Below are 11478 nucleotides of genomic sequence, written 5' to 3'. Positions count from 1 at the left end.
TGTGTTACCTGTGCTGTGCCACCTGTGCCACCTCTCCTCTGTGTGCCATGTGTGTCACCTGTGCCATGTGTGGCAGGCCACGGGCACCACGTGTTCTGACTGTGCCGTGTGCACCGTGTGTGTCACCTGTGCCACCTGTGCTGTGTGTGCCGGACCATTTGTGACATGTCACAGTGTGTCACCTGTCCTGTGTGTGTCACCTGTGCTGTGTTCCCTGTGCTGTGTCCCCTGTGCCACCTGTGCCACCTGTGCCACCTGTGCTGTGTGTGCCAGGCCATCTTTGCCATGTCACAGTGTGTCACCTGAGTTGTGTCCCCTGTGCTGTGTGTGTCACCTGTGTCACCTGTGCCATGTGTGGCAGGTCATGGGCGCCAAGTGTTCTGCGTGTGCCGTGTGCACCGTGTGTGTCACCTGTGCCACCTGTGGTCTGTGTGTGTCACCTGTGCCACCTCTCCTGTGTGTGCCATGTGTGCCACCTGTGCCACCTGTGCCGTGTGTGCCAGGCCATTTGTGCCATGTCACAGTGTGCCACCTGTCCTGTGTGCGCTGCGTGTCACCTGTGCTCTGTGTGCCACCTGTGCTGTGCCACCTGTGCTGTGCCACCTGTGCTGTGCCACGTCTCCCTGTGACCTTTGTCCCTTCCTGTCCCTCCCTGTCCCCTCTGGCGCTGTCCCCATGTCCCCTGTCCCCCCTGCCCCCCCCGTCCCCCCTGACGCTGTCCCCATGTCCCCTGTCCCCCCCGATGCTGTCCCTGTCCCCCGTGCCCCGCTGTCCCCCCTGTCCCCCCTGTCCCCTGTCCCCCCCGTCCCCCCTGACGCTGTCCCCATGTCCCCTGTTCCCCCTGCCCCCCCCGTCCCCCTGACGCTGTCCCTGTCCCCCGTGCCACCCTGTCCCCCCTGTCCCCCCTGTCCCTCCTGTCCCCGCCGTCCCCCCTGACGCTGTCCCCATGTCCCCGCAGTGTCCCTCGGTGCCAGCGCTGCTGGCCCTGGCTGGGAAGGCCCCGGGTGGCACCGCCGGGCTCGAGGCCACCGAGCTGTCCTGGCTGGGGGCGGCCGTGGTGGCCACGCTCAGGGACCCCCCTGATGCCACCTGCGGGGACATCGGCGGGGACACCGATGGGGACACCAATGGGGACATCCACGGGGACATCGGCGGGGACACCAAGGCCACCGCAGGGTCCTGGGCCAGCCGTGTCCGTGCCCTGCACCGGGAGTTTGTCACCGATGCCACCGATGTCACCGGTAATGTCACCGTCACTGCCACCACCCACGGTGGCCCCAGGCTGCAGGAGGTGGCCGAGCTGATGGCGGCCATCGAGCCCAACTACCGCAGTGACAGCGGCCACCAGGTGAGGGGACACGGGGACATGGGGGGCGTGCAGGGACAGGGGACACAAGGGACAGGGGATGTGTGAGGGTCGGGGGGACATGGGGACATGAGGGGACACACGGGGACAGGGGGACACGAGAGTGGCATGGGGAACAAGGGGACACAGGAGGGACATGGGGGGACACAAGGGACAGGAGACATGAGGGTGGCATGGGGACATGGGGGACACAAGGACATGGGAATATGGGGACACGGGGACAAGGGGACATGGGGACACGAGGGATGTGGAGGGACGGGGACACAAGGGACAGGGGACATGTGAGGTTCTGAGGGGACATGGGGGGACATGGGGACACACGGTGACACAGGGGGACATGGGGACACAGGGCGTGGCCTGAGGAGGGGACAGGTGGCCTTGGGGCACCAAGAGGTGACAGAGCACAGCCACCTGTCCGTGGGGACGCTGTGCCATCAGGAGGTGACAAATGTCCCACTGTGCCCTGGGGAGGTGACATGGCTGTGACACCCCTGGTGCCACGGTGGCAGCGTCCGGGAGCGGGAGGTGACACGGTGACATTTGGGTGACCTGAGGGTGACACGGTGACATTTGGGTGACCCGAGGGTGACGTGGTGACATTTGGGTGTCACAGGCCTGCGTGGATGCTCGGGGGGTGCTGGCGGCCGCCACCAGGATGTCCCCAAGGGTGGGGACAGGACGGGAGCTGGTGGCACTCGGGGTCCTGGTGCTGCGCGGCCACCGCCTCTGCCCTGGGGACAGCGGGGACAGCGGGGACACGGCCAGTGCCCGGTGTGGGGACAGCAGCTGGCACCTTGGGGACACCGGTGACATTGACACCCCCCATGGGGGCATGGGCGCCTGGCACTGTGGGGACACCGGTGACATCAACGCCTCCCGTGGGGACATGGACAGCAGGCACGGTGACATTGGGAGCCGCCTTGGGGACACGGACACCTGGCACGGGGACAGCCACCCCATCGAGAGCCAGCACGGCCCCACGGCCCCCAGCTCTGGGGACAGCGGTGACAATGTCACTGTCCCCACGGCCACCAACAGCACCGAGCATGAGGAGCAGCTCGGTGTCACCGAGAGTGAGTGGGGACAGGGACAGGGACAGGGACAGGAGGGGACAGAGATGGGACAGGGACAGGGTGGGGACAGGGATGGGGACAGAAGGGGACAGGGATGGGGAAACTGTCCCCGTGTCCCCTGTCCCTGACCCCATGTCCCCGTGTCCTCTGTCACAGGGGGACACTGCTAGGGACACTGTCCCCTGTCCCCTGTCCCCTGTCCCCTGTCCCTGTCCCCTGTCCCTGTCCCTGACCCATGTCCCTGTCCCTGTCCCTGTCCCCTGTCCCCTGTCCCTGTGCCCATCCCTGATCCATGTCCCTGTCCCCTGTCCCCTGTCCCCATCCCTGTCCCTGTCCCCTGACCCTGACCCCTGTCCCTGTCCCCTGCCCCCATCCCTGTCCCCCGTCCCTGTCCCTGTCCCTGTCCCTGTCCCCTGTCCCCTGTCCCCTGCCCCCATCCCTGACCCATGTCCCTGTCCCTGTCCCTGTCCCTGTCCCCTGTCCCCTGTCCCTGTCCCTGACCCGTGTCCCTGTCCCCGACCTGTGTCCCCTGTCCCTGTCCCCTGGCCCCAGTCCCTGTCCCTGTCCCTGACCCGTGTCCCTGTCCCTGACCCCTGTCCCCTGTCCCTGTCCCTGTCCCTGACCCGTGTCCCTGTCCCAGGGTACCTGCTGGGGACACTGACGGCGCTGGCGCTGGCGCTGGTGCCGCTGGTGGCGCTGGCTCTGGTGCTGTGTCCCCGCTGTCCCCTGTGCTCGCGCTGTCCCCACGGTGCCGGATGTCGCCGGTGTCGCCCGTGTCGCCTGTGTCCCCCGCGCTGGTGGCGCCCCCTGCTGGACGGGCTGGCGGCCGGGGCGCTCAGCGGGGACGCGCTGCTGCACGTGCTGCCGGAGGTGGGGACAACGGGGACACTGGGGACACTGGGGACATCGGGGGGACGTGGGGGACATCGGGGACATCGAGGGGACATCGAGGGGACATTGGGGACATTGGGGACATGAGGGGACAGCAGGGGCTTTGAGGGCATTGGGGACATCGGGGACACCATGGGGACATCAGGGGGACACTGGGGACATAGGGGGGCCAACAGGGACATTGGGGACATTGAGGGGACATTGAGGGGACATTGGGAGGACACTGGGGGGACACTGGGGGGACACTGGGGGGACATCGGGGGAGACCACAGGGACAGCAGGAACATCAGGGGGACACCAAGGGGACATTGGGGGACGGGAGGGGCACCGAGGGACACCGAGGGGATCCTGGTGACATCAGGGACATTGGGGGGACATCGGGGCGGCACAGGGGACATCGGAGGGCACTGGGGAAAGGGGGTGGCACTGGGGGGGACATGGGGACACGGGAGGGACCGGAGGACACGGAGGGGACATTGGGGACACTGGGGGACATGGAGGGGACGGGGGCTGGGGGATATGGGGGGGACACGGGGGGGTGACACCGATGCCACCCCACGTGTACCTCGTGTCCCCAACAGGCGCTGGGGGTGCACTCTGGGGGGACACAGGGAGGTGACACCGATGTCACCATGTGTCACTATGGTCCCAAACAGGCGCTGGGGCTCCAAAGCCACCGGGGGGGAGGTGACAAAGGGCGGGGCGGGGGTGACACAGGGAGGTGACACCGATGTCACCACGTGTCCCGGTGTCCCCAACAGGCTCTGGGGGTGCACAGCCACTCGGAGGGGGGACACAGGGAGGTGACACCGATGTCACTGATGTCCCTGGTGTCCCCGCAGGCGCTGGGGGTGCACAGCCACTCCGGGGGGGGACACTCGGAGCAGGGGGGTGACACGGGGAGGTGGCACCGATGTCACCATGTGTCACTCTTGTCCCCAACAGGCGCTGGGGGTGCACGGCCACTCCGGGCGGGGGGGGGGGGGGGGGGGGACACGGGGAGGTGACACCGATGTCACTGGTGTCCCCTCTGTGTCCCCTCTGTGTCCCCGCAGGCTCTGGGGGTGCATTCCGGGGGGGACACGGTGGAGTGGCACCGATGTCACCGATGTCCCTGGTGTCCCCGCAGGCGCTGGGGGTGCATTCCGGGGGGGACACGGGGAGGTGACACCGATGTCACCGATGTCCCCTCTGTGTCCCCGCAGGCGCTGGGGGTGCACAGCCCCTCTGGGGGGGGGACACAGGGAGGTGACACCGATGTCACCATGTGTCACTCTTGTCCCCAACAGGCTCTGGGGGTGCACAGCCACTCCGGGGGGGGACACTCGGAGCACGGCGGGGACACCCACAGCCCCCCCTGGGAGCTGCTGGCCGTGCTGGGGGGGCTCTACGGGGGCTTCGTCCTGGAGCGGCTGCTGGGGGGGCTGGGAGCGCCCCCCGAGGAGGTGGGGACACACTGGGGACACACTGGGGACACCGAGGGGACACTGGGGGGACATTGGGGGCATTGGGGACATTGGGAGGGCTGGGAGCGCCCCCTGGGGAGGTGGGGACTCTCAAGGGACACTGGGGACGTTGGGGGGACATTGGGGACACTGGGGACATTCAGGGGGATTGGGGACATTGGGGACACTGGGGGGACACTGGGGGAATTGGGGATATTGGGGACAGTGGTGGGACACTGGGGGGACGCTGGGGACACTGAGGGCATTGGGGGGACATTGGCGACATTGGGGGGGGGACATTGGCGACATTGGGGGGACATTGGGGACATTGGGGACATTGGGGGGGCTGGGACCTCTTCCCCGGCACAGGTGGGGATGGGGGGGGGAATTTGGGGGGTCTGGGGGCAATGGGGACCCCCTCGAAGGGGGGGGGGGGGGCTGGGGGTGTTTGGGGGGGCCCTGAGCCCCCCCCAGGGATGGGGTGAGGATTTGGGGGGGGCTGTGGGGGGATTGCGGGATTTTGGGGGCGTTTTTGGGGTGGGGGGGTTCCCGAGCAGGTTGGGCTGGGGAGGGGATTTGGGGTTGAATGAGTCTGGGGGCGTCACCTGCTGATGGGGGGGGGCGGTTTTGGGGTACAGAACCCCCTCCCCCCGCAGGTGAAGGATGGAGACCCCACCCCTGACCCCGCCCAGAGCACGCAGGAACTGACCAATCACGGTACGGCCCCGAATTCACCCAAAACTCCCCAAATTCTGCCCCAAAATCCCACAAATCCCCCCCAAAAATTCCCCCAAATTCTGCCCTAAAACTCCCCAAATCCCCCCACAAATCCTCCAAATTCCCTCCCAAAACTCCTCGAATCCCCCCAAAACTCCCCAAATCCCCCCAAACCTCCTCAAATTCCCCCCGAAACTCCCCAAATCCCTCCCTGAAACTGCTCAAATCCCCCCATAAACTCAAATTCCCCAAACTCTACCCCAAAACTCCTCAAGTCCCCCCCAGACCCTCCAAACTCTCCCCCCAAAACTCTGCAAATTCTCCCCCCAAAACTCCACAAATCCCCCCAACACGTCCCAAATTCCCCCCAAAACTCCTCAAATCCCCCAAAACGTTCCAAACTCTGTCCCAAAACGTTCCAAATTCCCTCCCAAAACTCCTCAAACCCCCCCACCGAAGCTCCCCAAATTCTCCCCCCCGATCCCCCCGGTAAAAGGGGGCGATGCCGACCCAGGTGGGACTCGAACCCACAATCCCCAGCTCCGGAGGCTGATGCCTTGTCCATTAGGCCACTGGGCCGGGCGCGGGCCCGCGGCGCCGGGCGCCACCTGGGGGCGCTCCCGGGGACAGCGGGGACACGGGGGGGACATTGGGGGGGATTGGGGACATTGGGGGGACACGGGGGGGACACGGGGGGGATTGGGGACATTGGGGGGACAAGGGGAGGGACACGGGGGGGGACATTGAGGGGACATTGGGGAGGCACAGGGGGACATTGGGGGGATATTGGGGGCATTGGGGACATTGATGACATTGAGGACATTGGGGAGACACGGGGGGGACACGGGGGGGACATTGGGGGGACATTGGGGGACAAGGGGAGGGACACGGGGGGGGACATTGAGGGGACATTGGGGGGATACTGGGGACATTGGGGGGACACAGGGGGACACGGGGGGACATTGGGGATATTGGGGAGCATTGGGGACATTGAAGGACATTGAGGGAACACGGGGGGGACATTGAGGGGACAGAGGCGGAGAGGACACGGGGGGGACATTGAGGGGATATTGGGGACATTGGGGGACATTGGGGGACATTGGGGGACATTGGGGGACAGAGAGGACACGGGGGGACACGGGGGGGGACATTGAGGGGACATTGGGAACATCGGGAATATTGGGGGGCACAGGGGGACACGGGGGGACATGGGGGGGACAGACGGGATATGGGGGGACATGGGGGGGACAGACGGCATACGGGGGGACATGGGGGGACATTAGAGGGGACATTGAAGGGACATTGAGGACATTTGGGAGGACAGGGGGACACGGGGAGGGACATTGGGGGGACATTGTGGGGACATTGGGGGGATATTGGGGACATTTGGGATGTTGGGGGACACTGAGGGGATATGGGGGGACATGGGGGGAACACGGGGGTGTCCAGAGGTTCCTGGGGGTGGCCCCAGTGACCTCAGGTGTCCCTGTGAGTGACCTGGGGGGTCCCCGGGTGTCCCCAGGTGACACAGGAGCGTCCCCAGGTGTCCCCGGGTGTCCCGTGGGTGCCCTGTGCTGACCCCTGTCTCTCTCTCCCTCTCTCTCTGTGTCTGTCTCATGTCTGTCTGTCTGTCCTGTGTCTGTCTGTCCCGGTGTATCCTGTGTCTGTCTGTCTGTCTGGTGTCTGTCTGTCTCTCCCGGTGTATCCCGTGTCCATTCCGTGTCCGTGTGTCCCGTGTCTGTCTGTCCGTCCCGTGCCTATCTCTCCCGATGTATCCTGTGTCTATCCCGTGTCTGTCTGTGTGTCTGCCTGTCCCGTGTCTGTCTATCCGGTGTCTGTCCCCTGTCTGTTTGTCTGTGTGTCTATCGGGTGTCTATCGGGTGTCTATCCCATGTCTGTTCTGTGTCTGTCTGTCTGTCTGTCTCGTGTCTGTCCCGGTCTACCCGGTGTCTATCCCGTGTCTGTCCCGTGTCTGTGTGTCTGTCTGTCTGCCTGTCTATCCCGTGTCTGTCTGTGTGTCTGCCTGTCCCGTGTCTGTCTGTCTGTCTGTCTATCGGGTGTCTGTCTATCGGGTGTCTGTCTGCCTGCCTGTCTATCCCGTGTCTGTCTGTGTGTCTGCCTGTCTGTCCCGTGTCTGTCTGTGTGTCTGCCTGTCTATCCCGTGTCTGCCTGCCGGGTGTCTATCCCGTGTCTGTCTGTCTGTCTGCCTGTCCCGTGTCTGTCTGTCCGGTGTCTGTCTGTGTGTCTGTCTATCCGGTGTCTGTCTGTCTGTCTGTCTGTCTATCCCGTGTCTGTCTGTGTGTCTGCCTGTCCCGTGTCTGTCTGTCTGTCTGTCTGTGTGTCTGCCTGTCCCGTGTCTGTCTATCTGGTGTCTGTCCCGTGTCTGTCTGTCCCGTGTGTGTCTGTCTGTCTATCCGGTGTCTGTCCCGTGTCTGTGTATCTGTCCCGTGTCTATCGGGTGTCTATCCGGTGTCTGTCTACCCGGTGTCTATCCCGTGTCTGTCTGTCCGGTGTCTGTCTGTGTGTCCGTGTGTCGGCCGCAGGCTCCGGCCGCGCGCAGGCGCTGTTGCTGTCGGCAGGGGGCGCCGTTCACCGCCTGGCGGACGGGCTCGCGCTCGGCTCCGCCTTCGCCGCTTCCGGCAGCGCCGGGGCCGCCGCGGGGGCGGGGCTGGCCCTGCACGAGCTGCCCCGCGCGCTCAGTAAGGGGCGGGGCCTCGAGGAGGGGCGGGGTTATGGGTATAGGGGCGGGGTTATGGGTATAGGGGCGGGGTTATGGGCATGGGGCGGGGTTATGGGCATGGGGGCGGGGTTATGGGAATGGAGTGGGGCTGGCCCCGCACGAGCTGCCCCGCGCGCTCAGAAGGGGCGGGGCCTCGGGGAGGGGCGGGGCTATGGCTGTTGGGGGCGGGGCTGGCGCTGCACGAGCTGCCGTGGGCGCTCAGTAAGGGGCGGGGTCTCTGGGAGGGGGCGGGGCCTCTGGAGGGGGCGGAGTTCCGGGAATTGGGCGGTGTTCTGGTGATTGGGCGTGGCTTTATGCGAGGGGCGGGGCTTTCCCCGAGCAACACAAGCCCGGGGTTGCGGTGGGGGCGGGACCTCGGGAAAGGGGGCGGGGCTTGTCCTAGGAGCTGCGGGGAGGCGGGGGGGGGGGTCTCAGTGTCACTGACCCCGCAGGTGACACCTGGCGCTGTCCCGTGTTTGGGGACAGTTCTGAGGGCGGCTGTCCCCGTGTTTGGGGACAGTTCTCACTGGCGCTGTCCCCGCAGGTGACACCTGTCCCGTGTTTGGGGCCAGCTCTCAGTGTCGCTGTCCCCGTGTTTGGTGACATTTCTCACTGTCGCTGTCCCCGTGTTTGGGGCCAGCTCTCGCTGTCGCTATGCCCGTGTTTGGGGCCAGCTCTCAGTGTCGCTGTCCCCGCAGGTGACACCTGGCGCTGTCCCGTGTTTGGGCCAGCTCTCAGTGTCGCTGTCCCCGCAGGTGACACCTGGTGCTGTCCCGTGTTTGGGGCCAGCTCTCAGTGTCGCTGTCCCCGCAGGTGACACCTGGCGCTGTCCCGTGTTTGGGGCCAGCTCTCAGTGTCGCTGTCCCCGCAGGTGACACCTGGCGCTGTCCCGTGTTTGGGGCCAGCTCTCAGTGTCGCTGTCCCCGCAGGTGACACCTGGCGCTGTGCCCGTGTTTGGGGCCAGCTCTCAGTGTCGCTGTCCCCGCAGGTGACACCTGGCGCTGTGCCCGTGTTTGGGGCCAGCTCTCAGTGTCGCTGTCCCCGCAGGTGACACCTGGCGCTGTGCCCGTGTTTGGGGCCAGCTCTCAGTGTCGCTGTCCCCGCAGGTGACGCGCTGGTGCTGTCGCAGTCGGGGCTGGGCACTCGGCGCACGGTGGCCCTGGCGGCGGCCGCGGCGCTGCCGGTGGTGCCGGGGGTGGTGGCCGGGCTGGCCCTGGGGGCCGCCCCCGCCGCCCGCACCTGGCTCGCGGCCCTGGGCGGGGGCTTCCTGCTGCACCTGGCGCTGTGCCACATGGTGAGGGACATTGGGGACATCGGGGACATCGGGGGGATTGGGGACATCGGGGACACTGGGGACACTGGGGACATTGGGGCTTCCTGCTGCACCTGGCGCTGTGCCACATGGTGAGGGACATTGGGGACATCGGGGACATCGGGGACATCGGGGGGATTGGGGACATCGGGGACACTGGGGACACTGGGGACACTGGGGCTTTCTGCTGCACCTGGCGCTGTGCCACATGGTGAGGGACACGGGGACATTGGGGGACATCGGGGACATCGGGGGGATTGGGGACATCGGGGACACTCAGGGGGATTGGGGACATTGGGGACATTGGGGACATCGGGGACATCGGGGACATTGGGGCTTCCTGCTGCACCTGGCGCTGTGCCACATGGTGAGGGACACTGGGGACATCGGAGACCATTGGGGACACTCGGGGGATTGGGGACATTGGGGACATTGGGGACATTGGGGTTCCTGCTGCACCTGTGGCGCTGTGCCACATGGTGAGGGACGTTGGGGACATCGGGGACCATTGGGGACATTGGGGACATTGGGGACACTCAGGGGGATTGGGAACATTGGGGACATTGGGGACATTGGGGTTCCTGCTGCACCTGGCGCTGTGCCACATGGTGAGGGACCCTGGGGACACTGGGGACATTGGGGACACTCAGGGGGATTGGGGACATTGGGGACATTGGGGCTTCCTGCTGCCCCGGGTGCTGTGCCACATGGTGAGGGACATGGGGGACATTGGGGACACTCAGGGGGATTGGGGACATGGGGGACATTGGGGACATTGGGGCTTCCTGCTGCACCTGGCCCTGTGCCACATGGTGAGGGACATCGGGGACATTGGGGACATCGGGGACATCGGGGGGATTGGGGACACTGGGGACATTGGGGACATTGGGGCTTCCTGCTGCACCTGGCGCTGTGCCACATGGTGAGGGACATTGGGGACATTGGGGACAGTGGGGTGACTCTCAGGTGTCCCGCTGGTGCTTGTGGGTTCCTGCAGCTGTCCCACCTGGGTGTCCCCAGGTGACTCTCAGGTGACTCTTAGGTGCCACTCAGGTATCTCAGGTGACTCTCAGGTGCCCCAGGTGACACTCAGGTGCCCCTCAGGTGCCCCAGGTGACACTCAGATGACCCTCAGGTGACTCTCAGGTGTCCCCAGATGACTCTCAGGTGCCTCAGGTGTCCCCAGGTGTCACTCAGGTGCCCCTCAGGTATCACAGGTGACTGTCAGGTATCTCAGGTGTCCCCAGGTGTCACTCAGGTGTCCCCAGGTGTCACTCAGGTGCCCCAGGTGACTCTCAAGTGACCCTCAGGTGACCCTCAGGTGTCCCCAGGTGTCACTCAGGTATCTCAGGCGACCCTCAGGTGTCCCCAGGTGTCACTCAGGTGCCCCAGGTGACTCTCAGGTGTCCCCAGGTGACTCTCAGGTATCTCAGGTGTCCCCAGGTGTCACTCAGGTACCCCAGGTGACTCTCAGGTGCCTCAGGTGACTCTCAGGTACCTCAGGTGACTCTCAGGTGTCCCCAGGTGTCCCCAGGTGTCACTCAGGTACCCCAGGTGACTCTCAGGTGTCCCCAGGTGTCACTCAGGTGACTCTCAGGTGTCCCCAGGTGTCACTCAGGTACCCCAGGTGACTCTCAGGTGTCCTCAGGTGTCCCCAGGTGTCACTCAGGTGCCCCAGGTGACTCTCAGGTGTCCCCAGGTGTCCCCAGGTGTCACTCAGGTGCCCCAGGTGTCACTCAGGTGACTCTCAGGTGTCCCCAGGTGACTCTCAGGTGACCCTCAGGTATCACAGGTGACTGTCAGGTATCTCAGGTGTCCCCACGTGACTCTCAGGTGTCCCCAGGTGTCACTCAGGTACCCCAGGTGACTCTCAGGTGTCCCCAGGTGACTCTCAGGTTGCCTCAGGTGACCCTCAGGTGACACTCAGGTACCCCAGGTGTCACTCAGGTGTCCCC

The 11478-nt window shown here is 65.4% G+C and overlaps 1 non-coding gene across 1 annotated transcript; it reads right to left on the bottom strand.

The window, feature by feature from the left end:
• Window positions 1-5998: 5998 nt before the first annotated feature.
• TRNAR-CCG (transfer RNA arginine (anticodon CCG)) lies at window positions 5999-6071 on the bottom strand. Its single transcript has one exon. It is a non-coding gene; the product is annotated as a tRNA-Arg (tRNA).
• Window positions 6072-11478: the final 5407 nt, after the last annotated feature.

The sequence above is a fragment of the Agelaius phoeniceus genome, chromosome 1 (assembly GCF_051311805.1).
Source record: "Agelaius phoeniceus isolate bAgePho1 chromosome 1, bAgePho1.hap1, whole genome shotgun sequence".
NCBI classification, from domain to species: Eukaryota; Metazoa; Chordata; class Aves; order Passeriformes; family Icteridae; genus Agelaius; species Agelaius phoeniceus.
This window is presented reverse-complemented; position numbering and strand designations above follow the sequence as displayed.